We start from the raw sequence: 27111 nt of genomic DNA on the forward strand, positions 1-27111 counted from the left end.
GAAGCATGTTGAACACACTGAAGGTTAAGGCCAGAGAAGTACAATGAGCTCGGGGGGCAGCCAATCACATTCGAGGAAGCTCTAAAGATCTGATGCCTCTGGACAAATAGTACAGCATGGAACTGACTGCGCATGAATAGAACATACATGTTGCTGCAAGTGCCTTGACTACTGGCAGAGGCTACAGGTGGATCAGATAGACGAGAAGGGGCAGTACAACCTCTGTATACAAGCAGGTGGCACATTAACTTGTTTCATGCCAGCCAGCATCGAGTGAGCTGTCTGACTGCAACGTTTCTCAGCAGCTGGAATGCTGACATTTCAAGGTACTGGCACCTTTTTATTTGTTAAACCAAAACCTTGTTCTCATTCAAGGACTGATTTGATATATATATATATGAGACTGCATGAAGCTGAAGGGGGAAATCACACACTCCCTCCCCAAGCATGCTTTTTCTCCTGTGCTAACTGCTAAGTTGTAACAGGTTTGTTTTCCCTCTGTGGCTACAGCCAGGGTAGGATTGTCCAACAAGAGAAACACACACACACACTATTCTGTTTCTGTTGATTAGCAGAGAGACTTCTTTTCAGCCATATCAGATACAGAATAGGTTGCATACGTCAGCTTGGTTTATTGTTCCTGTTGCTTCTGTTATAACTTGGTTTTATTTGCTGCATCGAAATGGGTTTTTGTTACAGCTAGATGAGCAACAAAAAGGAGAGAACTAAAAGCTAATCTTCCAGCCGTGTGTCTAAACTCTTTTCATGAGAAGAAGGGAATGACGGCTGTGCTGGGGACTCTCTTCCAACAATGAAGCTTAAAGTTGTGGCATGGTACTAACCCAGCCCCCCACCCCACGCCCCCCACGCCTTCCAGATGTTTTGGACTACAACTCCCACCAGTCCTATCCAGCACAGCCATAGTGCTACTAAACAGTTCTGTTTATCAGTACAGCGCTGCTCCTCCAGGACATTAATGTTTTATCCAATCATGTGACCAGCTGGTGTAAAACATGAAACAATGTCCTTCAGTTTTCCTGAGGGATAGTAAAAGATGGCATAGTGATTAGGTTGATAAAATGAAAACTTTCCCTGCTTTTTTCAAAAAAGAAAGGCTCTGTGGATGTGAACCGTAGAAAGTGCTTATTCTTTTGCTCCCTGTTTTCCTCCTGTTGTCCATCAAGAGCAATTAACAGTGCAGCAAGTTAGAATTTTATCCAGTGCCCTCAGGGGCTATTGTTGGCTGCTCTAGAGTTTTGAGCCTAATGAATCCAGATGCAATTCGGCTATTAATGTAATGAGTTCTCAATAGTATGTTGTCTCATAAATTAAAATGCCATTGGGTTCTCAATAAATAATTACAGCCACTGTGTTGAAGGGCACATTTGCATGACAGCGGTCTGCACTCTGGGTTCAGGCCCTTTTAACACACCATCTGAAACAAGGACACGTACCTAGGAGGAAAAACCTGAGTAGTTTCTCCATTCTGGGCACCTTTCTTAATATATATGGGAAACCAGCCTTGCATACTGCATAGCCAGAGTTTTATTCCTATCAACCTTGGATGGTGGGTTAAGCATTAGCATGTATATATATTAACAATGAGTGCAACAAGCCCTGAAATAAGCAATGCAGGAGGTAACATGTTAGTCCTCCTGAAACCAACTATCACTACAGCAGCTTAAGGCTGCAGTCCTGGGCTCACTTTCCTGTGTGTAAGTCCTACTCAGTCAAATGGGATGTACTTCTGAGTCGAGTTACATAGGACTTCAGGGTATGTGGTGTGTTTAACACTCCCAGATTTGTCTAGGATCCACACATCACTTAAGCTACTATTTCTTCCTTCTCATACAGAAGGAGTTTTCAGGCCATAGCTAAAAGGTACAGTTTACAAAGATACTTTTTTCCTACGTGCAGATATATATTTGTAACAATAGCTGGCAACAGGTTTTCAAGGATTCAGATAAGGATCTCTCCAAATCCAGTACCTGAGATCATGTTGAGTAGGGATCTGGTGAATTTAATGTGAACGTTTCCATGTGCAAAGCACTACTGAAAAACAGTTCCAATGCCAGGGGGATGAAAATAAATATGCATAGGACCAGGGTGTAAATTGCCTTATATGCATTTGCAAGGATTAATTGAAAGCCCACCATTTTACAGTACAGTTTATAAACTTCCTAAGGCTGCAGTCCTAAACAGGCTTAACAAGGCTTCTTTAAGCACCATGGGGTTTACTTCCTGCAGGCACGTGATTCTTAAACAGTGTGTTTTGCCTTCACATATACAGAGCAATGTAAAGTTGCATTCTTTTTACCAAACTGTATGACACAATCATGGTATACATAGGATGAAGATGCCCTTCTGACATGGGTGTTGCTGTTTACCCGGATAGGCTGTGGAGGAAGCCAGAGCCATGCTGTTGCAGAAAGAGGAGCACTGTACTGGGGTTGCCAATCCCACTGGAGAAACTGCTCAGCCTTACCCCATCACCCTGCCCAAGCCCTGTCCAGATAAGCAGCAGTGATGCCAGTGTCAGGAGGGCAGCTTTGTCCCACCATAAAATTAACCAGTGCTATTTTTCTAGAAAAAGAGGTGCCAGAACTCACCATGAATACCATTATGCTCTTATAATGGCAATGGTGCCCATCTGAGAGATGCCAGAACTGAGTTCCAGTGAGTTCTGGCTGAAAAAAGCCCTGCAAGTAACTGGTATGTTATATTACAACTATACAAAGCCATTGGTAAAAGGAGAGAAAGTGGTAACGATCTCCCTCAGTGGCCATTTCACTTGGATACAAAAGAGGGACAGGTGAGACTAGTTGGCCAAACGGCCTCCTCCATTGGCTCTGTTGGAACCAATCACCATCAGCAACAATTCCACCTGACTGCAAAAGTGGAAGTGGTCATATAGTGAGGCCTCCTCCATTAGATCAGCTGGGACCAGATCACATTTCTCCACTTCCAACCCAGAACTGTCTCATGTAGCAGCCATGGAAGCAAGGTATGCTTATGTTTTTCTCCCATCCTTGTTCCTTTCCCTTGTTGTATGGCACTACTGAATTCTAAGCTGTTGCTATAAACTTAGGGTGCATTGGCATAAAATTGATACATAAGTGTTTATCATACACAAGAAACAAACTACTGAAGGGGGTTGCAAGAAAGAAAGGAAAGATGGAAAATTAAGGTATTTGTGACATAAACATAATGCAGTGACATGGACCCTGCAACACACTCAATTATATTAGCTATATATCGTTAGATTGACAATTATATATAAGATTAGTATCTATATTATCCAGGAGAATGGATATTCATAGTTGCATGGAGATATATATATATAGTGTGAGAGAGAAGTAGATCGAGCCATTGTTGGAAAGGTTCTGTGGATCACAGACCTTGTAGGCACCAACCTATGGATCTACTCCTAGAGTCCTGATATGACAGATCTTCCTGCTCACATGTAAGTTTCCTCCAATCAGACATCTGTGCTGATGTCCATGAGGCAGAGCCAGTGGTACATCCTAACGCAGGGGTGTGGCCCCACTCCTTGATCAACTCATGAGGAACACTTCATATGCATAATGTATGAAGGCGGCAGATGTCTCAAAGTAGGTATATACTTGGCCCTGAATCTCTGGTCTTCTGGTCTTACTACTAGAATAAGCTATATTTTACAGTCTGTAGTCTATTTATTCTATGAGATTGTTGCTGTAGAATATAGGTAACCAATGTGGTGCCTTCCTGGTGTTGTGGGACCCCAGCTCCCGTCAACACCAGTAAGCACGGCTAATGGTCAGGGATGGTGGGAGTTGAGTCCAGTAACATTTGGAGAGTACCACATTAGCTACACCTGTTATAGAAAGATTTTAGCATTGCACAGGGCACCACTGAAATTTGGGAGCCCAAAGTCCACTACTGCCACATGGAATAGGCAAAGGGGTGGATACGGTGTCAAAGGAGTGGGGTGGGTCAGGTGTGGGCAAGTTGGCAAAGGGTTAGGTGGGGTTGGCAAGCAAATTGTACAAGCCCATAGTAGCAGCCCATAGTGTGTGTGATGGTTTGTCAGTGTGCAAACCACACTGGAAACGAATATTTTATATGTGTTAATGATTTGATTGCTAGATTTCATGGATTTGTATTGTCAATAGTGGAAAACTGCTCTGGGGTGCATTTTGCGACACCCCCCCCCCAAAGTAAACTGGTTGTCTGTTTGTTTATATAACACATAAATGAAAGAACATGGGCACAGATTCCCAGCTTTGACATTTCTGTGGAACAACTGGTCTAGCTCAGAGGTGAAGAAGAATTTCAGCTTGCTTTTGATTCGTTGTCTCCCCCCCCCCCCCCAGTTTCATTTCCTAATAAAGAAAGTATTCCCTGGCGAAGTTGTTCAAGTCGGTAAATGTCTGCTCTAAATCGACAGTGCTGCATTTGTGGTTTGCTTGCTTACATAAATCCCTATCTCTCCCCATCCCCATTTTCAGCAGTGTAAAACCGAAACCATGGTAACAATTCTCACCTAGCTTGGGAACAGATATCTATCTATCTATGCACATATATACATAGACTAACGAAAGTGGTAGCTATATACCCCACTGTGTTCAGTGGAACTTTTTTCTGCTTCTATCCTCCCTTTAGCGGACGCTTAGCTTGTAAGCCTTTGACATGTAGTGTTTTCCCCATCAACGCATGACAGCTAGTATTGCCACATTTTTTGTTGATGCTCCTCAGTTTAAAAGACAAATGAGAAGCAGATATCTGGAGGTTACTACCCTCCCCACATTCAGCCCTGCAGCTATTCAAGATTTTAGGGCAGGGAGCAGTTATCACTAATAATAGAGGGTTCCTAGCCACTATTTTCCTCAGACATATCCACCATAACAACAACCACACTTTTATTTATTTCACAAGATACATATACTGCTGGAGTGTAAGCTCAAAGCAGTTTATAAAAATAACACAATAAAAATATCAGTAAAAAGAGTAAAAAAAAACCACATAATTTGAAAGGATTAAAAAAACAACAACCAGTAAGCAAATAAAAATCATTTTAAAACACATGTCCACATTCTACATGTCTGGGTTTGCTTACACAAAATGTGGGGGGGGGGTTTCAGTCCTGTCAATGGTGGACTTTGAACTTTCAGATTTCAGCAGTGCCCCTTGAGAAGCCAAAATTCAGTGCCACCTGCCTTTCACATCCCATTCTAAGTCATTGTTGGAGCACCCTCTCGACTTGGCACCCACTGTGGGCGAACTGGTCGTGCTTCCCATAAATCCACCTCTGGTCTTATTGCATGAGCAGAGCAGACCTCTTTCTGTGCACGCAACAGCTTAGTTCATTCCAGCCCTATATGCTGTGTTGCTCTGAGTGAAAAACTTCCTGCTTGTAGAGGTTTAGCAAGCCAGGGAGAAAGTATCAGCCTAGACCTCCCTGGCATGCCATTTTGGTATGTTCAGGGTGGTTTTTCACACAAAACCATTCAAATATGCAGGCCCCTTACCTGGAGTGGTACAGGCCAGCTAACCGTTTGATTCTGCTGGGTCTACAGCCCCCTTCAGGCATAAAAACACGGAACTGTGGTGACTTCTTCTGTGTGTTTGGAGCTCTGGTTTTCTCAGGTTCCAAAACATAGGGATCCCCTCCATATATACAAGGCTCCCCACTGCAAAGAGTTGCTTTCCAAAAAATGGACATGGGGGGGGGGGTGAGCTAGCACATGGGGAGAGCTTATGTAAACTGGTCTTTATGTGGTAAGCTGGAAAAAGAGTAGTGTGTGATTCTCAGGATAGACTACAGACTATCCTACAGACTATAATTTTCAGCCACAAAGTAAGGAATTTGGAGGGGATTTGTGATGAAATGACCTGTGTTTGCAGACACAGAGAAAAAGAAGATATGGAACTGTTGCACAGCACAGTACAGTGGTACCTCGGGTTACAGACGCTTCAGGTTACAGACTTCGCTAACCCGCTTCAGGTTACAGACTTCGCTAACCCGGAATTAGTACCTCGGGTTAAGAACTTTGCTTCAGGATGAGAACAGAAATTGCGCGGCGGTGGCAGCGGGAGGCCCCATTAGCTAAACTGGTACCTCAGGCTAAGAACAGTTTCAGGTTAAGAATGGACCTCCAGAACGAATTAAGTTCTTAACCCGCGGTACCACTGTATTTAGTAGTTGAGGTAACCCTGCATTATTTCTGGAGACAAATGGCAGTGAGCCACTGGGTACCAGCTGCCTCTGATTTCCTTGAAACTAAGCTACATTTTCAAATAATCACTCTCGTGTTTCCCCAGGGGACTGCTGAAGTTTATTCATTGGCTGCTTAGGACACTCTAATTGCTTATCACAGTTTCTCCCATTCTGCCAGTTTCTGCTGGACACTCTTGCTAAGGCACAACCATCAATAAATCCCTCTATTAAAAGTCTGCTTATCCCTTTGTGGGAGGAAAGTTGTAACCATGGCAACGTTCTAATACCTCTGTAACAGTCAGAGGCTCCTCACAGCAGTTGTCATCGTGTCCTTGAATTTATTTTATTTTTTTCCTCCCATTGCTATAACTTCATCTCTCCCCCCCCCCTTCCCCCCTTTCTTTTTGCCAGCTCTGTTTCTAAGTTCTGCCTGGACATATTCCAACCACCAAGACATTGCCATGGGGGGGGGGGCAGCTATGCCCTTTTGTTTTCTCCATTCTGTATGCTAGCAGGCACATCAAGTGATATACGTAGAAGGGCAGGGCGGAATTGCACTGTGAGAGATGCACATTCCAGCACTGGTGAATGAAAAGGCAGGGAGAGGAGTCTGAAATGGCAGGTGTAAGCCCAGCCCTACCATTAGGCCAAGTAAGGTGGCTGGCACAGGTGATGGGAATCTATGAGAGGAAACAATTGTGTGGTTTTGGAGGACTGAGCTCTATGTACCATAATGACTTGCCTTGCACTTTGCAAGCTAGTCTGCCGTCCTCAGGTGCAGCAAAGGACACAGTCCTATTGCCAGTGTTGCTGCTCTGGTATGTGGAAGAAAGCCTATATTACACACACACACACACACACACACACACACACACACACACAGCCACAATCTGCATGGTAGTTTGTGGTGGGGTCTAAAATCAATGTATCCAGTCAAAATTTCTGCTTAGGGCTTAGGGCAATAGTGTCCACATCATACAATCATGACCGCTCAATCCCTACAGGAAAACCACATTTTCTTGAAAGGCTCTAGATCAATTGCCTATTGGAGGAGGAAACTCATGTTTCTAACACAAGACATGCCACTGAGCCTAAGGGTAGCTGCTTATGCCAGCCAAACTCTAGCAGCTTTTCTTACAAAGACTGATGACCCAAACACTATGAAATTGTGCACTTTATGCCAGTGTAAAGTTCCTCCCACAGCATAAAGGGGGATCTCACCACCATCTGGCGCTAGCACTAGAACCTATCACTAATCCATTGCAAGAGCTTCCTTCAGGACTGCTGACCTGGTTCTCTGCTCCAGCATCTGTATGGCCCAGCCTTGCCGGGTATGGACTATTATGCTGCTTTTCTGGAAATCAGGAAGGAAAGGGGTCCATGTTGTGCTATCCCACCAGATAACAGCTTTTGCAGCTCCTGCAAGCCATGTGTGAGCTGGTCCTTTAATATTCCTAGTAATTAGCAGAAGCTTTCATGGAGCTGCTTCGACACATACATATTTATTAGTTGTTTATTCATAAGGATGGAATTCCCCATCTCAGATCAAACACCAGAGATGGAATTTCCATATCATCCTACACTAGCTGAACCATGATAATTTCAAGCTGAATCAGTTCACACACATTCCTTGTTGAGTTACTGTATTGAGTAATCAATGGAGTATGTGCATTTATAAACTAGCCTGTAGATGTTCTGAGGAGGTGTTTCATGCTGCTTAAAATATATCTGTAGTGTGGCTCATGTCATAGAACCGTAGTGCTGTAGGGCCTTGTGTACCTCCCACTCAGACAATCCATTACTATATATCATGGAAAGACTAAGGAAGTCTTCAGATTACAGAAGCCAATAAAACAAAAGGGAGGAAGATGTGCAATTGCCTTACTAATGAGAATTACAAAAGGCAGCTGATATTGCTGAAGAGTAGAAGTACCATGCAGCTGTCCCTTAAAAAGGTCAAGGATGTAGTTTGTAGCTAGGCTATAACTTCTTAAAGCACCTTCCAATATAAAGGCTAGGGACATATATCTACTTGTGCAAGTTGACTCGCAATCTGATGGCTCAGACATGTAGATACACAACTGCTACAGGCTTACAGAACATATTTATGAGGACTATACATCTGAAGGTTTTCTGCAGCTATTGACATCAGTTCTTCATTGGCATACAGATGGCTTATTGCATAATAGGCCTTATTCATTTCTAAGCAATATATTATGGTGACCTTCCCCAACACCTGCAGAAGAAAGAGTAATTATCTTGTGGAAGCATAAGCCAGTAGTTGTTGAACAAGTGTACAATGAACCTCACAGCAGTTTAACAAAGTATCTGACTTGCATTGGGGTGGTGTACTAATTATTTACAATGTAGATTCATGAAATGACTCAAGGAGCCAAGACAAAAAGTGGGAGAAAAGCTTTGGTACACAATCACAGGATCTTGTCATGGGTTTAGGTTAAGTGCATAGCAGGCCACATACTTCACAGGCAGAAGATATGCTAAAAGGAGTCTTCCCTTTGAGGGCAGAGGTCATCTGAACACATTCTCCTGTGGCCAAGCCAATCTACAGCAAATATTGTACAGTATGCTGGACAGAGCTCAGGCAAAGCTTGTCTTGAATGACTATGGGGAATTGAAGCCCGAACTCAGGCTGAGCCTGAGCCTTGTGAGCTGTCCACAATGGGAACATTTAGAGTCACTTCCATGTGAATGTACTTGATATCACTATGTAAGTCATGCACTAGAATTTCTCTTGTGGTGGGAAGTGCAACTCCAAGTGACATTTTTTAAAATCAATGCATAGATTTCTTACAGCAAAAATGAGCAGTTCGTGGCACATTAATGATACAGGAATGCTTAAAACCCTGATTTTTTAAATTATAGATTTTAAAAATCAATTCTGGATGACACAAGAATAGAAGTCTTAAGGGCCCATTTAAACAGCAAAATGCCAGATCAATAATGTTATTTTTAAATGAGGCATTCAAAAACTAGAGGATAAACACCAGTTTTACATTTATTAGATTCCTGCAAGCAATGCCACCAGACTGCTTCCATCAGTACAGTGGCATCAAGCTTGCTGCTGTGTCTCTTGTTTCCATAGGTAAAAGGAAATAAGGCCTCCCATAACAGAATTCTCCATTTCCATGGTTTGGCTTATCAGTGGCTGCTTGGTTCCTACCGAAGAGCAGCACATAAAATATGTGACTATTTTGGGATACATATTACTGGGGGTTAGATCATTAGGTTGGTTGAAAGGGAATTCAGTAGCCATGGAGTCAGAAAAACATGGGATTTTGGATTTAGGCATATGGATAAATAATGACAAAAATGTAGGAATTGAATTGAATGGGGTGGGGGATTTATGTTGGAAGGCCTGTGAGGTGTGGTCAAGGCATAGATAAAAGGACATGGGTGGATTGTGATTTCGGAATTTTAATCAATTATAAAATGTATATCCTAAGACTCAAGGAGGATCAGAAGATATGGGAGAAGGTAGTCATAGAGAGGAGAAATTAATTTTTGCACAGGTGTCTTTTCCTCAAATATCAGCATCTTTTGGTCTGTGTCCTTTCTGTGTAAGGTAACATATAGCTGTGTCATAGCAAAAAAGAGTAAGTTCTTGTAGCAACTTGAGCATTAATTTCTACACCACTATTAATTTGTTTTATCCCACACTCTAAGGTAATTTCTTTTTTGAAAATTCCCATCTTGCCTTTAGTACGTTTTAGTGCACAATTTATAGGTTACCCAAATAACAAGGTTCTTTCCAGAAGGGTTACAATCTAAGGCAGGGACAACAAAGATGGGAAGAGACAATATGGCCAGATGGAAGTATTACACAAATTGGATGTGCAAGGATTAAGTGCTAACAAATTGCAGAGAAAGTAAATCTAAAGTGAGTGGGTCAATAAAAGGTTTAAGAGGAAGTTGACTTTGATAATGGGTTGGCAGGCAGAGAGGAAAGTGGACAGAGAAGGGGAGGCTATGTAGAAATGAGAAGTGGAATGCTGGAAGACTGGAGAAGAAATGGTGAAGGAAATGGGAATGGCAGATTAAACTGAAGGAGATAGAGGAAAATAAATTATTGTTGGGAAGCAGAAAGTGAGGAAGAAATTTACATAGTCAGAAGGTAAACTGGAGATCCTTAAGTGGAATTAGAGGAGCATTGAAACTGATGTGGGAAATGACAGGGAGAGAGCATTTTTAAATAACTGGGTACTTGAACTAGGACCTCTGTGGTCCAAAGAGCCTACACTACTCAAGGAACAGACCCCTTTGCACCAGGGTTGAAATCCCCATTTCAGCCCATCAGCCTAGGCAATAAGACTGCAGGGAATTGTCAAGACAGGAGGAGGAGTGCTAACATCCAAGGCAGAGACTTGCCCCTTTAAGGTCTTCCGTTGCTCAAGGATGAAATGGCTAATCAGGCCGCAGATATATAAAAGGCTTCATTTCACCCTTAGACTTTCTTTTTGGAGCAAGTTGATCACCCGGAGCTTTCCATGGTGCTGAAGCTAGTGGGCTGCCTTGCCCAACGATCCTCTGTGGGTTTCTTGTTAAGGTCAGGCCAGCAACATGGTATTAGGAAAATTATGAAATACAAATTAATTTTTTATCCCCTTCACTATGTTGTTGGTTCATAGATGAATACACTTTTATAGAATACATCGGTTAGAAATTAATTCAGAGTTTGTTACCAGTTGCCTGTTTAGTGATAGTTTTCCATTTTTATGCTATTGAAACACCTGCCAAAGATGACTTGGTTTAACATGTTCTGAGCTTATTAATAATGAAAGTTGATGCTGCAAATTCAGACTTAATGAAGGAGGCAGATATTAGATCACTTTATGGAAGTCTTGTGGCCAGTAATCACATCAAGCCCATGTGAACTGGAAGAAGTGCAAAAATATAGGTATGCTGTATTAATTGCCTTCAAAATGTAATGCTGCCTGTATCTATGATAAGTGAGTTGAAATAAAAGTGAGTAAGTAGTGGTAGAAATAATTGCAATTATTTTTATTTTGTTTATTTTTTCATAAAGGGTGGGTTTGTGTCTAAGTTGCTGGCTCTGTCTTTGGTAAGAGGTTCATCTTTACTTAAGGACTCCAGCTTGTTTGGCAGTCATTGACTCCAACAGAGTGGGGTCAACTATGGGTCCACTACGGCTTCTGAGTTAGAGGAGAACAATGTGACAACGTCAGACCAGAGCAGTAGTGGCATAATGGAATTCTCTTGCATGTGTGCTTCTGGTTGATTACGTACATCTGGTGCTGGCCCTGAGGGCAATTCTCTTTCCCACTCTGAATCCCCAGCCCTCATCCTCAGATACCCCCTCTTCAGATCCCAGAGTTATGAAAAAATTGGAATTTTAGGCCAGCAACATTTGGAGAGCTACAAATCCCCATCACTGAAATAAATGAAACTTGTGAATGTTTCTGTGGTGCATGTGCACACACGCGCGTGCACACACCCAAACAGTGAACCTGTCTCACATGGGAGTCTAGTCAAGAGGAAAACATATGGACAGGACCTAGGACAGCTCCAAGGGGTCATGCTAAGGCAGATATAGCAGATGTTCTCTCTGCAGGGAGCTAGAGTCAATGGAAGCCTTATGGAGGCTGACCAAGCCTAAAATATGGTATGCTCCATCTGGCTGGCTGCTTAAGGCACTTGCCTTATTTGGTAGCCTTTGATTTCTGTGAAGCTGGGGAGACAGAGATTTTTGCAGAAGAATCATCCTCCAAGTCTGGATGGTGAAAAAGCTGTGTCCTTTAGCTGCGAAGGCACTGAATAAGGTACTGGTGGTTATTCCCCCATGGAAGTAGTGTGAACCTCCTCCTCTTCAGTCCTTCACCACAATCTGCAAGGTGGACAGGTATGGGGTCATGACAGCCAGTGGCAAGACCAATAGAAAGAAGATGTATCAATTGACTTTAGTATGTAGTCTTCTGCCAACCCCCCTCTGTAGCAGAGGAACTCCCTGCATGTCTGCCATTTCAATTACGTCTTTATTTGCTCAAAGCTGATAGGGCCATTGCATCCCTAGTTATAGTTTTTCTCTGTGAATTAAACATCCAAGTGTAACTGACTGTAGCAACATTTTCATGACATTTAAAAAATGTCAAGGGGGAGCTGTTCACTTGATGGGAATGGTATTCATTTGCATTGTATTTCCTTAATTACTGTTGTACTATGACAAGGAAATGTGAAAAATAATGAGCAGAGACTCTCTATAAAATAAATGATATACTATTATATAAACTGCCTAATCTGTTATTATCATCATCTATTTAAATAAAAAGAAATTGGTGAGAAGGCAAAATTTTAATTTTCAGTAAAATGTGGATACTTCTACATGGATGAAATCAATCCAAAAATGGGACTGAGCTTTTTACTTGTGAGCACTGGTCAACTTCTGGCGGTAGAGTCACTGAATTAAACAAAGAGAGAGAAACTGGCTTCAGGCTACTGCTAGTTAGAGCTGTGTACCAAACCTGGTCAGATCCTGAACTGAATCTAGCTGATTTGGGTTGACCTGGTATTTAGTCAGATAGGATTGTGGCAACCCTGGATTACCCCAGGCTGGATAGGGTCCACCCAAAGCAATCTGTGGGTGTCAAAAGCAGAAGGAGGGGTGATATAACAGAGAAGATGGGGCAGATGCACAGACATCTCCTCCCTTTCTCCTAACTGCATTTTAATTAGGGTTTAAAATCCAATTAAACATGAGGTTGGGAGGGGGAAGAAGATGTACACAACAGTCTCTGAGTGCCTCCTCTCCCCCCTCCCTGGACTACATCTTTAATTAAGGTTTTGAACCCTAATTAAACACCATGGAAGGCCCCTGAATCTGCTCAGAGCACAGATCTGGGTTGAATCAGCTCAGGTTAGATCAGAGCCACTCTGAAGCACTGGATCTGCTCTGATATAGGATTGGATGGTTGTGCACAGCCCTAGAATTTTTGCATGACTATTGTGATTTTGGATAGACCACTGAATTCTTGCTACTTGCTGGGATTGCTGAGAAGAATGCTAAACAATGTAGATTTTGATCAGATCTAGCCAGGAACTTAATCCAATCCTTAAGCAAAATGGCATACTCTGGATCCCTTAAAATTTATTAGTTGTGCCCTGAGGACATCCTGAAGCACCATTATTTTATAAATGTAAAAGACATCAGTGGACTACTACTGTATTCAGTGAACTTTTTACAAGGTTAGTGCTAGTGCAAGGGTTTTTTGCAAGGATTAGTGCCCCTACACTATCCCCAGACCTGTTCCATAGGGTTGGGGAGGAAATCCTGAACAAGTTTAAGGAGCACAGATGGGGAGGTAGGGAGAATGTTCTATCCTGCAGGGCAGGAAATCATTGCATTGACAGAAGGTTTACCTTAGCATTATGTTGGAAATAATATTGGGATTCTAATTTTCTGTTGTAGAGCACACAAGATGCTGGTCTTCAGAAACCCTAGCCTAGGAAACCACAGTGAAAGTGAGCAGAATTATAAGAGAACCCCTTCTTCAAACTGGGAAAGTGTAAAATTCTGGCTTAGCTAACTTTGACCCCTTGATTTACAGCCCTGTTCAGAGGCGATGAAAGGGGATCCCTTTTGGCAGCTTGGGTGGACAAATGAGAAGAATTTGGAGAACAATGAGACAAGAAAGAAGTTTTGGGTAGGGAAGTACCTGCACTGTCTGTTCCTTATGGTAGTGTGGGCAGCTGATCCCTTTCCTCCACAAAATGTATTCAAGACCAGATGTGCTCCCCCAACCCAGCTAGAAAGCCATGTTCTCACTCTGTATTGGCTTTCTTTATCCTCCACTATGGCATTTTCCATTATGTCGTCATGATGCCAAGCCTGATTGGCTACATGGCCATCTGAAATCTTTACATCAGAGTATGATCCCCAATTGGCTGTGATTGTGTTGTGAGGAAGGAGATCCCCAGTGATAGGAAGAAGTGACTGGTGCAAGCAACAGCCAACAGGCATACACAAGATAAGCATTTGGCAGTCTTTGGAGAAAATGTATACGTAACTTCCCCCAAAAAACCTCCTTTGCATACTGAAAGAGTTTCCTGAGGACTTTCAGTGCAGCTGTACTTGAAATTAGCTGTGTCTCATCGAAAGAAGATGAGCTGATAGGTCTGGGAGTTCAGTGAATCAATGCAAAACAGTAGATGACACACAGTGATCCCTGAACAGGGTGCATTGCTGATGGCAAAGAACTCTCTGTGATCCGCAAAAGCACTCAGGCTGTGAGAGCCTCTTTGACCCTAACTATTGTGTAACTGTTTTACTGAGTGTATCCTTTCAGAACACATGCTGCTTCATGTTTGCTTCCTTGCCATGGAATACCTGGGATACTTTACAAAGGTAGAAATGGCAATATTTTGAATGGAGGTGTGTGTGGTTTTTCTTTTCTTTTTTTTTTTTTAAAGCCCATTGAACAAAGTTGGATCAGTTACAAAGCTCATTGACTGAATAGTACACTCCTTTCACAGCAATTGTGCACCATTTGACTCCAATTACATCCCAAAGAGGTGTGTAAGGTATGGCAAAAGTTTTTGTCCTGGGGAAGTTACCCAGGGTTCAGGGATAGTAGTGCCTCTGTGCTGCAGTAAATTGATCTTCCTTTGCTTCCATTAACTCCACCAATGAACAGGATTTGATTCTCCTCACAAATGGTGGGAACTGGCTTGACTTCAGATTTTTATCTGACCCGCTTTGTATTTTAAAAATATGCTGACGGGGGGGGGGGGGAACCACTGAGAGAGATTCTGGGTGATAGGAGGGACTCTTTTTTTCAAAATCCTGTGTAGAATACAGAATCATTTGTATTTAACTGGTATAGAAAAGGACTGGTTACCCAGTCTTCAGGTGGGCAGCATTTGTGGCCCATCATAGCAGGCCCTCAGCTCCATGCAGAAAAGGCCTCACCACTGAAGCCTGACTGTTGAGGAATTTTCCCTGCTCCCCTCTGCAAGGGAGGGTGAGGTGGCCTGCTATCCTCAAGATTTAAATTGGCCAATTAGGTGGCCAGAGGGGCTGGTGCTTCGGTGATGGACCAGAGTGCAGCAGTCTTCACTCTGATCCACTACCCACCTATATAGGCCTGCTGCGCCCAAGTTCAGGATTGCAGTGGACCGAAGAACAAAAAGGAAGCAAGTTTTTTGAAGATCAAAAGAACAAAGAAGCAAGTTTTTGAAGTTTTTGAAGATCGAGCCATGAGAATGGCAAGGTATAAGGCATAGTCTCGTAGTGGAGGAGCGGTGTCCACATGACCAGGAAGAAGCAGAGAACATTGTGGGACAGAAAAGAAAAAATCCACTTTAACGTGGATAGAAAATAAGTAAAGGGCTGAAGACATCCTGCCCACTTCACGTAGTAAACCATTGCCAGTAGTTTACTATGAATGTGGAGATTGCTCCCACTTGATTCTTGCCCTAGTAGAAGTGAGAGCCAGAAATTAGGATCCCTGGCTCAGCATTGCATCTGAACCAGAGTTTGTGGTTTGTTTTGTTTCACAAGAATAAACATTGGCTTAACATCATGGTTTGTTTGCATAGGCAGTTTGCATGGAGCAGACATTTTCCAATTTGGGGTGTCATTCTGCTAGATAATTGGTTAGTCAACACATCCACCACATCACTACCTTTACTTCTCCCAGGAAATGGGCCATCACCCCAACCCCATTCCGGCCTTTGCTTTGGAAACATTAATTGTGGGGGAGTGGAAATGGACCAACTTACTATTTTGCTCAAATGTCATCTTCGTATTCATTCCCTGATGACATTCCAGCCTATTATGTTTAGCACTACCTCCTTTCTTCTACCTTCTGAATAAGGGTGAAAGACTCCTCAAAAAAAGAGGACTTTTTATCTAGGACCCCTTCAAATATGACTTACTTACCATTTGTGTGCTAAGCTGGTTTGCTTCATTTCCTTCCAGAATAACCATCCTGCTATCTCAGTCTGCGAAGCAGTTGAGACCTGGACTGGACGGGGGTGAAAAGGGCACATTTGCTTGAGAAGCTAAAATAAGTCATGGCAGGTGGGGAGGATGCTGACTGTGTGGAGTTTCAGCCTGCCTGCTGGGTTGCCAGAGAAACCAGAGATGTTGCTGCTGCAGAAGCAGTAGGTAAACCAACTGATATCAAGGCCTCGGAGGCAGGGATGGCAAAGAAAAGGAGGTAGATAGATGGAGGAGAGGAAGTATAGCAGATGGGAGATGGCACTAGATACATCCGGGCTGGGAGAAACCAACTGTAACTCTATGAGGGATAGCCAAATCTGTCAATTTTGGTTTCATTCCATATCTAATTTTTCCAGCCTTAAGTTGAGTTCTCCCTATTTCCACACCAGTGTGTGATTTTCCTCCACCCCTATGAAAATCCACCAGCATTTTAGTGTACATTTTAAAATGCAGTGTTGCCAAATATACACATCTTTGCAAAATAATTTTGCCAAATACAATATGTGTATATTTTCACTGCTATATGCATTTTCATGCACAGAATCCCTGGTATATGCATTTTGTATACACATCACTTGGCTGGAGAATTGCCCTGCAAAATTGAGAGAATTGTAAACTGAGTTCTGGCGAATTCCAGCTGAAGAAAAAAAGCCATGACCATCCTTAATATGCTTCCTAATGCCATGACTCAGGTCAGAGAGGGAAAGGGAGCAGTTATTACTGAAAAATATGACAGTTAAAAAGTGCCTTCTCTTCGTCTGTGAAAGGCAATTGCTGCTGTGTATTTTATTAAAGAATTGATTGAAGGTGGAGTGGTTTTCCACTGGGACTGTGATACTTGTGGCAAGGTTAGCCCTTTCCTCCTCTCGCCATGGTACCATCAAAAATCATCCCATTGCTGCTGTCATCCTCAGAAGTGAAACTTCCATTTGCACCAATGGAAGGTTCCCTCCTGGCATTGCTCAGAGTCAGGCTGTCGTATTCAGGAGATGAAGCACTGCAGTCCAAGGAGAACAATTTCCTTCAGCACTGATGAACCCACTCCTTTATGGAAGGGGTGGGATCCTGGTCCAGTCATCATCATCATTTATTCAATTTATACACCGCCCTATACCTGGAGGTCTCAGGGTGGTTCACAAACAAGAGCACAACATATAAAATCAAACTAAAAACAATAACCCCCAAAACACACACACAAAAAAGAACCACATTCTAATAGGGTGTTGGATGTCAATAAGATCAACCAAAGGATGCCAATAAGATCATCATCATCATCATCATATATTATTTATACCCCACCCATGACTAACTATCCTTGGAAAAGGGCTGCTAGGCACATAGAGTCCAAAACATGCAGAATAGGGGTGGTCATGGTTATTGGGTGTATTAGTAGTGGCAAGTGGTTAGCTCATGCAACCTACCTCACATATTCTTTGAACATGTGGAGGGCTGTCAGGCTCCCCTGTGGTTTGGCAAGAAAGATAGTTCAGTCTGTTGCTAATATATTCACTACAAAAGAAGAAATCCACCTCAACTGCTGCTTTGGATTTCAATAGCTGTGATTCACTTACAAACAATAACTGTTTTCCTCTGCAAAATCCTCTTTCTCATTAAAGAGGTACAAGCTTTTGTTTGATTAGCCTAAAGTCTTGTGATGTCCCTCACCATGTCTAATTCCCCTTTTCATTAACAATGGGAGCATTTTTCTACCCCAGTCCATTTTTGTTACATACATCTGCCCTGCTTTCCTTAAGGACCTTGTTGATTTCATTTGTTCATAAAGTTATAGATGGCAGAAACTAAATCTGGATGTTTTGTTGTTCTGTCTCAGGACTCCTGCAGGATCAAAATGGATTTAAGTTACCCTGTAGATGCAGTTGTGCAAATTCAGCATAGTGAGAGAGGATGAGAATACATGAAAGCCAACAGTTCCGGGGGGGGGGGGTGGTATTTGAATGGGAAACACACATCTTTGTTCTTAGACAGTGTTAGACAAAACTAAGATGAAATGCTGCTATAATTGAACATGGTTTTGGGGTGAAAGCACATTCTAAGGGAAATGTACTGGCACATGTTGGTTAATACAACAGTACTGTAGCTTTGGACTTTATTAAAACATGACTAATTCCAGCTCAGCTGGGCTGTTCTCAGTCTTCTCTGTGTTTTGGCAATCAAAGCCCCCATATTTTCCCTAGATGAGTCTGAACTGAAATGCATTCATCATAAAGGCTTAGCTTCTGTTGTTTGCAAATGAACACTTCAAATAATAGTTGTGGGCAGAATCCTTTCTTGTATTTGAAAATAAATTACTTACTATTGAGTCGAGCGGTTTGTGATATCATTTTCACAATATCTCTGTTTTTCTAACTGATCAAAACACAGCGTTGACTAATCTTTTAACTTCTGAGTCCTTCCTCATTTAGCACCAGGACCCACCCTCAGGTTTGAGTAAATTATAATTAGAGCATAGTTGGAAAACAGAGGGTGGTATTCAACTAAGATTTACTCAGAGAAGACCCACTGAAATTAATGAACTGGGATAGCGCAGTCGATAGAGCATGAGACTCTTAATCTCAGGGTTCTGGGTTTGAGCCCCACATTGGGCAAAAGATTGCAGGGGGTTGGACTAGATGACCCTTATGGTCCCTTCCAACTCTATAATTCTATGATTCATTACATGACTAAGTTCGTACCATTAATTTAAATTGGTCTACTCTGACTAAAACAATATCAACTAGAGAGTTTAACTGTCCATGATGTTTCTGAGTTATGGCATTTCATTTAGTGGCATTTATAGGACACAAGCAGGTATACAGCTATAGTTAATAATCTTTGAATGCATGAAACAGATCAGGTCTGGAAGCAAACTAACAGACCAGCAATTCAAGAGCAACTTTGACTGAGCAGAGACCAGAGTAAGCATCCTCATAAGACTAGGTAACACTTGCTTGTGTCGCATGATTCCTTCTCATCTAGTAGTGTTCCACCAACCTCTGGTGAATGACTGGTTACCCAACCTTATGGCGTAGGGATATTTTAAATAAATGACGGGTGAATTCTGAAGCCTATGTTCCACCATAACATGTTCTGCTGTACTCTTCCACGTGGACCATCAATGTGCTTGAGACTCGTACGTTTTGTAGTTTTGCTTTCAGTCCAGATGTATGTATGTATTGCAAGGCATCGGTGTTGAACCCTAACATTTCTGTATAGCCAACATCCATCTCCTATAATATAGCTTTTATTCCCTGAGACAAGATAGTTGTCTGACAGAAAGATGGAGGTTTTTAAAGCAAAAAACCAACCAATCAGCCTGTCATCTATTTGCCTTTCAGCTCAGAGAATTAGCTCATTGCTAACTGGCATTCTGTGGGTGCAGTTATCTAAGATCATAGGTAGCAGCCCTGCTTGATCACACGAAAGCCCCACCCATTCCAGCATCCTGTACTCACAGTGGCCAACTAGATGCCTATGGAAGTTGTGAAATGTCATACAGCTTTCTCCTTTGTTCAAAAGGATTGCATCTACTTTCACTCCATTTAGCACCTTGTCTGTAGCAATTCTGAGTCAAAGTGTTCAGGTTTTGCGTGAACAATTACAGTGGTACCTCGGGTTAAGAACTTAATTCGTCCCAGAGCTCCATTCTTAACTTGAAACAGTTCTTAACCTGAAGCGTGCTTTCACTAATGGGGCCTCCTGCTGTCGCTGCGCCGCTGGCACACGATTTCCAATCTTATCCTGGGACAAAGTTCTTAACCTGGAGCAACCACTTCCTGGTTAGCGAAGTTTGTAACCCGAAGCGTCTGTAACCCAAGGTACCACTGTACTGACAAATACTATTTGGCATTAATAAAACCAGTGGGTTAGCCACATTGAACCACAGTTATTACTCTGCCGTTGTGGTTATTTACATGTAGGTGCCACCATGTGCACCTGAGTTCCCATCTGATTATGTTGGTATCCTGTGGAAGGCGAATCAAAGAGCCTTCTGCCAGGTTCAGCGCAAGTGTAAATGGAGGGAAAGACTCTCGGGGATCGGCTGACTTACTTAACTCTCTCAGCCAGTAAGGAGGAAGAGCAGAAACTGCTCTTTCTTGCACAGATTACCCAATTGTCATTTTGTTCTGGCTGACAGCCATAGCACCTGGCTCTTTGGAAATCATGCAACACAGTATTGTTCAGTCTTGGAACAGCTGCTTTTGCCTAAGACAAAGGTAATCTGGAAACTCTTTTAATTATACCAAAACATCAGTAGGTAGACTATTGAATGCTGTATTGCATCCCTGGTCCTTTCCAGTCCAATGAAAATAATAAGATTGCAAGACTAGCCCTTATCTTTAACACCACTCTAACCTGGAGGGTAACATTTGCATAGGATTGCCCACTATTATGGATAATTTATAGCTTGCTTCCTATCATCACTATAAAATATGGGCTTTTTAATGCTGATCAAATGTCTCTTTTCATCAAGAGAAGGATGTATTTTGAGTTATAAATTGATTCATGTTGTAAATATATCATGATATCAGCACTGTAGGCCTGCATTTACATATTTTTATGTAAGAAAAATATGTGATCTTAAATCTTCTACGGAAGGCCACAAATGTAGATGTCAGAAAGTTGGCAAAATCTTGTGAAGGTCAGTTTGGATGGGAGAAAATAAATTTTTAAGGAACCTTGGTTCTCTTGGCAGGAAAGGAGTAGACAGGCTAAGGACTGCTGCTGGCTGGGAGACTAAGAGTCAAGGGTAGAAGCAAGGCAAGAAGAACTGCAATGATATATGTAAATTGTTAGTCTGGATTAACTTGACAAGCCTTTGTCCACATCTTTCTGGTGATGCTCAATGCATGATGGCTCTGTGTCTTTCCTGCTGAGCTGTCACACTAAATCATATATGGGGAATATATTGCTGGCCCAGATGTTGTAGAACTCCCATTCCCATCAGCCCCAGCTAGCTTGTTCAATCATCAGGGATGATGTGAGTTATAGTCCTACAACATCTGAAAAGGTACAGGTTCTCTATACCTATTGTAAAAGCAAGTACCGTACTTTTCCTTGTATAAGACGGGGGGGGGGGGGGTTAACTGAAAAAGAAGGTTTAAAAAAATGGGGGCGTCTTATACACGGTAGTGGGTATGGTAGATGGGTGATTGGTTGCAGCTGCGAACTGCAGACTGTCATTGGTGATTTGTAGTGTGATTGGCAGCTGTGGGAAATGGGTGTGTGATTGTTTGCTGTGTCAAGGGCTGCTGAGGATTGGCTGCTGTTGTGGCAATTGTGCTTTCTATTTACTTCTGCTGTAGGCGATCGGGCAGACGCTTGTAGCAGATGTGAGCAATTGTTAGCAAGTGGGGCGAGCAATTGCAACCATCGGGTTAGTGATTTACTGCATCCCCCCCCAAAAAAAGCTCATCAACTTCAGGCCATTTTATGAAATTGGAGTCCCCCAAAATAGGGGGCATGTTATACATGGAAAAGTACAGTAGATAAAATGATCTCAGTCGAAAATGAAAGACTCCTCAATGAAGCCGCAGTCTATAAACTCTTCTCTTTCTTGTGAGCTACACAAAATCCTCTGCGCCAAACTCCACTTAGTCGCATCTTTCTCCTTTAACACATTTGTGGAAGGCATGGATTACAGATCTGCCTTTAAAAACTATGCTTTTAAAGGACAATGCTTTAAAAAACAAATTTTTACTGTGAGTTTCAAATGGTACAAGTTTCTCTTCAATGAAATCTGTAGAATTTGCATGCATTTACTATTACAAACCAAGCACTATTCAAAAGTGTATGTATATTTTGAAAAGTCTTCTGTGATCTTCAGATATTCTTATGAAAAGTATAAGCATAAGATCCACATGCTTAGTAAGAGATATGAATCAGTTCCGATCATTAGACAGAATACATAATCGTTGGAAGTCTGTCATACTTCCAACAGATGGTGCAATTGTGCACATGGACAGTATAAGAATGAGATTAGAAATTAATCCCATTCAAGAAATAAGTGTGCCTAGTGACATATGAACAACAAAACTGCTTCTAACATTTTGCAAACAGGAGAAAGGCTTCAACATTGGAGATGAAGAATGTTTGGAATACAAAGACAAATTCAGTTTATTTTCTTTTAAAAACAGTCCAATTAACAGCTGAATTTGCAATTATTCATCTAAAAGGGAGACAGTTCTAATGGTGATGGTTGAAGGACAGCACAATAGGAAATGATTAGACATTTGTCTAAACATGAGCAAAGCAAGAATGGAAAAGTTATTACCTCTTGAATGTGGATGAGAAGAAATAGAGGCAAATGGTGAGAGGCACAGACTTTAGCACTCTCCTGAATCTTATTTTCAGTGATGGGTTTTATGAAAATAAGGTGGTGCAGACAACCTAACCATGGCACATCAGCGCATTTGCACTTTATTCTGAAAGTGTGCCAAATGCATTTACAGTAAAAAGCATGGTGTAAACACCACCATAAAACTATTTGATTAATATAGGATTTCATAAACTATGCTCCTCAGGTAAGGCCCTGGTGGACTGTAATTCAGCACCTGCCAAAGTGATTTATTCATCCCCGGTCTTGTTTAAGTCCTTTGTTTTCCACTGTGTAAAAATCAACAGCACTCGGTTATTGCTGTATGTCCATCCTCCCTTCCCAATGAAATGCTTGCCCCATTTTTCTTAGTGCTGAGATGAGTTTTTAAGGACATATGGACTTAACAGTAAACAAGAAGGTCAGGGTGCATCCCCTGGTTTCTGCTTCAGTAACAGAAGCTCCAGGGCAAAATGCAGACAATATAGGTTTCTTCTCTGCTGCTTTGTTCTTGGAATATGTCTGCAGTTCTGCACTGTTTTCCATATGGAGCTGGTGATGGCACTGGAGTTCAATGGAGAAGGCTTCAATTTGCTTTCATATGCTGGATATAAAGCAAGAGGATAGCTGCTCATCCGTGGTAGTTGCTTATTGATTCACCATCATCTGACCTTGTCACGGAGAGGGATCTAGTGAGAGAAAACTGCCTTTGGGGAACTGTCATCTTGAAAGTATATTCCTTGCTTGATGCAAAATGCTCTAGATTTGTTGACCTTCATGGCACACTGTTAATCTTTATTCTGGCAATGGGACATAAACAGTGTCTTTTTTGCGAAGAGAGTTATTGTGTTTTTATTGTGTTTTAACTGGCATGGTTATGTCACGGGGAGAAATTAAATGTAACTAGGCAAACATGGTGTTCCCTGCCCTGAACTGAATCCAGAAAGAGTGGACCCACTGAAATCAATAGGATTTAAGTTAGTCCTAACTTGAATCCCAGTGACTTCATCTGGCTTGCTCTAAACATGACAAAGGGGACAAAAACCTACCTATCCAAGAGTAGGTCCCATTGAATTCAATAGGGCTTATTTATCATTATTTCTTATTTCTCTGCTGGCTCAGCTCTCCCCTGCCTCCTGCAAAAAGCAAGGGATAGTATGCAGATGACCAAAAATAGCTTTAGCATATGTAATGAGACAAGAATCCAATATCTTAGTTTTAGTTCCAAAAAGGTTTGCTGTAGATCTGCCAGCAGTGCCCTTCAGCTCTCTGTATTGGACAAACAGGCCAAACCCTACGCCAAAGGATAAATGGACCTAAATCTGACATCAGGAATCACAAGACAGAGAAGCCAGTAGAGGAAAACCTCAATCTCCCAGGATATTCAATACAGGATCTCAAAGCAGCTGTCTTATTACAAAAAATAAATAAATCAGAAATAGACTTGAAAGAGGAGTTGCTGAATTACAACTTATTACTAAACTGAAAAGTATGGAGAGACCTGGTCTGAACAGAGATATTGGATTCTTCTCTCATTACATATGCTAAAGCTATTTTTGGTCATCTGCATACTATCCCTTGCTTTTTCCTGTAGGACTATTTGCAATCATTGACAGTCGCCAGTTTACCATACCCATTGAGCCAATCACCCATCTCCCTCTCACTATATATAAGGGTCTGGTGACTTCTGTTTCAGTGTATCTGAAGAAGTGTGCATGCACACAAAAGCTTATACCGAGAACAAATTTAGTCGGTCTCTAAGGTGCTACTGGACAATTTTTTTATTTTCTCATGTAAAGGTAAAGGGACCCCTGAGCATTAGGTCCAGTTGTGGCCGAATCTGGGGTTGCGGCACTCATCTCATTTTATTGGCCGAGGAAGCCAGCGTACAGCTTCTGAGTCATGTGGCCAGCATGACTAAGCCGCTTCTGGCGAACCAGAGCAGTGCATGGAAACGCCGTTTAGCTTCCTGCCGGAAGCAGTACCTATTTATCTACTTGCACTTTGATGTGCTTTCGAGCTGCTAGGTTGGCAGGAGCAGGGACCGAGCAACAGGAGCTCACCCCGTTGCGGGGATTCGAACCACCAACCTTCTGACCGGCAAGCCCAAGAGACTGAGTGGTCTAGACCACAGCACCACCCACATCCCTCCTAATTTTCTCATGTAGAGAGTTACTATGACACCATAAATACACCGTCAGATAAGGCCTACCTATTTTCTCCTGATTCTGCATTTGCATTACCTTGGCAAAGTCAGGCTGGGGAACCAATGAGTTCAGAATAGTTGTCCTCTTTTCATAACACACAAAGAAGCCTCATGCAAATGTTCATTCAGGATGATTCACTTTCAACAAATCCTGGTGGCAGCTTTTATGCAGAAGTCTAACCGGTTACTTGCCAATTACTTGGGTATGTCCATCAAAAAACCACAGGGGAATGCACAAATTATCTGTTGGGGATCAAATACCCCCCCCCAAAAAAGCTAGGAGTTCTATGGAAAACTAGGAATGCAGAAGCTATAACAAAAGAATGAAAATGAGCGCTCTCTGAGGCATAGTGACAGCTTTTGTTTTCCTCACTTGTTGTATGGAGATGCTATATAGATTTATGAACAAAAGCCGCACTGGACCTTACCCATTAGGCACAGGGCTAAACAAAAACAACATACTGGATTGGACTGATTTCAAATGTTTTGTGCCTAAGGCATGTTTATGAGCAATATTGTATTTGGCAGAAAAGCAATTAGGCTAGGGAGGCACGGTCTCTATGTGTAAGTTGGTGAATTGGACCTCTCTGTTATTTAAGCTTACTGCCCCCCATCCAGGTATAGCCATGGTGCATTTAGATAGTAAGCTATAAGGCTTCTCTTAACTATACCAAATGCCCATCTAGTCTCCAGTATAATGTTCTCATAGTGGCCATCTAGATGCTTATGGGAAGCCTCCAAGAAGGGCATGAGTGGAATAGCAACCCCGCCCTTCCTAGCAATTCCTATTCAAAGGCATACTGGTTTTGGTATGGGAGATTTTAGCCACCATGACTAGTAACTGTTGATAACCATATCCTCCATTATTTTTTTCGAGCAGTGTGATAACAGTGTTGGAAATGAGCCTTGCCATACAGATGGGAACGTGTGCATCCTTGTCAGCAATGTTTATTTTATTATTTTAATTTTTACATCCTGCCTTCTCCATATGCTCAAGATGACTCAATTTTGAAGAAGAAAAATGTATACCAGAAAATAATATGCAAAAACTGGTATCTGACTCAGCAGCAGGAAATAGCAACTTTAGCTAGTGTTCCTTCTTTGAACAGATGCATTTTGCAGTGTGTGTGTGTGTGTGTGTGTGTGTGTGTGTGTGTGTTTGAAGGAAGAAAGTCTACAACTGAATCTCCATCAGGAGGTAGGTTAATAGTGTTAGGCCTTTGAGCCTGACACAAATAGTCAGATAGGCCAGATGGATTGGCTGGAGGTCGATAGTGGGTAACACATGACACAGTGGATGGTGCTGTTGCTGAAGCAACAAGGTAGCCAGAAGACTGAGAAGCCGACTTGGGAGGATAGTTTCTTTAGATGCTGGTGTGTCTTCATTAGCTTGTGAAGTCAGCTGACCATTTCCAGGTGAGTCAGCTGACCAAACTCAGATCGGTTTAGCGGCCTAGAGGGTTTCCTTCAATCACAGAGCTTAGACGGCCAGTCTGACTGAGTGCATAGGCTAGATCTCTAGTCTTATTCAAAGAAATAGAATTCCTTGGTCAGAGCAGAGGGAATGACTGTTAAATGAGTTTAAGATTCTAAAGTAAATACATCTGCAATGTGGCTCCAAAAAGTAAAGTGTGGTTGGTTGGCTTGTTTACTGTTTGGGAAAGCCTCCAGAGAAGAAGCCAGGATAAATGTTGAAAGGGGGAAAGCTTTCGACAAACCATCAGTTTAAAACCAATTGTTTGAGAAACCACAAAACAGAGGCCTTGTTTTAAAGATTTCTATTTTTAAAACTTCCACTCCTCAAAGTGTTTCATCACATAATTTCAATGAGGCTCACCCTGCAGAATTATTTGAGACCAGCCGACTTTGTTTATGCCATTCCAGGCTATGATGTGCTTAGAAGCCGAGTTTGCAAAAAGCTGTAAATCAAGCATGGTAGCTGTTCTTTTTCCCCCAACTCACTTTTCCTGTACAGTACCCACATTCGAGACAAGACTCCCTTTGTAGCAGTTTAAACCTCCATTTGGTAAATATTTGATGCCATGAACATAGGTTTTAGAGGGAGCAGTTAGTCAAAAGAGGTTTTTAAAGAGTGTAAAGCATGTATTTCCTTTCTTGTTCTTTTCTGGGGCTTTTAAAACCTCAGGCCTAGTTTCATTCTCCAGCTCTGTCAAAACAGCAGGATTTTTAAAAGGGAGCTGTTTTCAGCCATTAAACTTAATATACCAAGTTAATCTGACACTCAATGGAGTTGAATTAATGTTGAATAATTTCCTAAAGAAACAGCAGCCTTCTCATTGAAACTGTCCTGCAATGAACTTGGACTACATGATCTAAAGTGATTTTTCCAGCCAGTTCCACCTATGCAATTGGTTGTGAAGGGGAGGGGATAGATGTGCAGGATTGTACAAATGCAGCCC

General features: G+C 42.1%; 2 protein-coding genes across 3 annotated transcripts in view; one reads left to right on the top strand and one right to left on the bottom strand.

Moving 5' to 3' along the window:
- Window positions 1-27111, bottom strand: part of TLR3 (toll like receptor 3) — a 113715-nt gene that overhangs the window by 48880 nt on the left and 37724 nt on the right. The gene's annotated exons all lie outside the window — the stretch shown is intronic.
- The window catches only part of SORBS2 (sorbin and SH3 domain containing 2), a gene marked incomplete at its 3' end in the record, with an annotated part of 250265 nt that continues 223261 nt past the window's right edge, over window positions 108-27111 (top strand). Inside the window, exon 1 of the mRNA XM_083755286.1 lies at window positions 108-326. The remainder of the gene's footprint in view (window positions 327-27111) is intronic.

Source organism: Podarcis gaigeae (genome assembly GCF_964106915.1).
Source record: "Podarcis gaigeae genome assembly, chromosome: 9".
NCBI classification, from domain to species: domain Eukaryota; kingdom Metazoa; phylum Chordata; class Lepidosauria; order Squamata; family Lacertidae; genus Podarcis; species Podarcis gaigeae.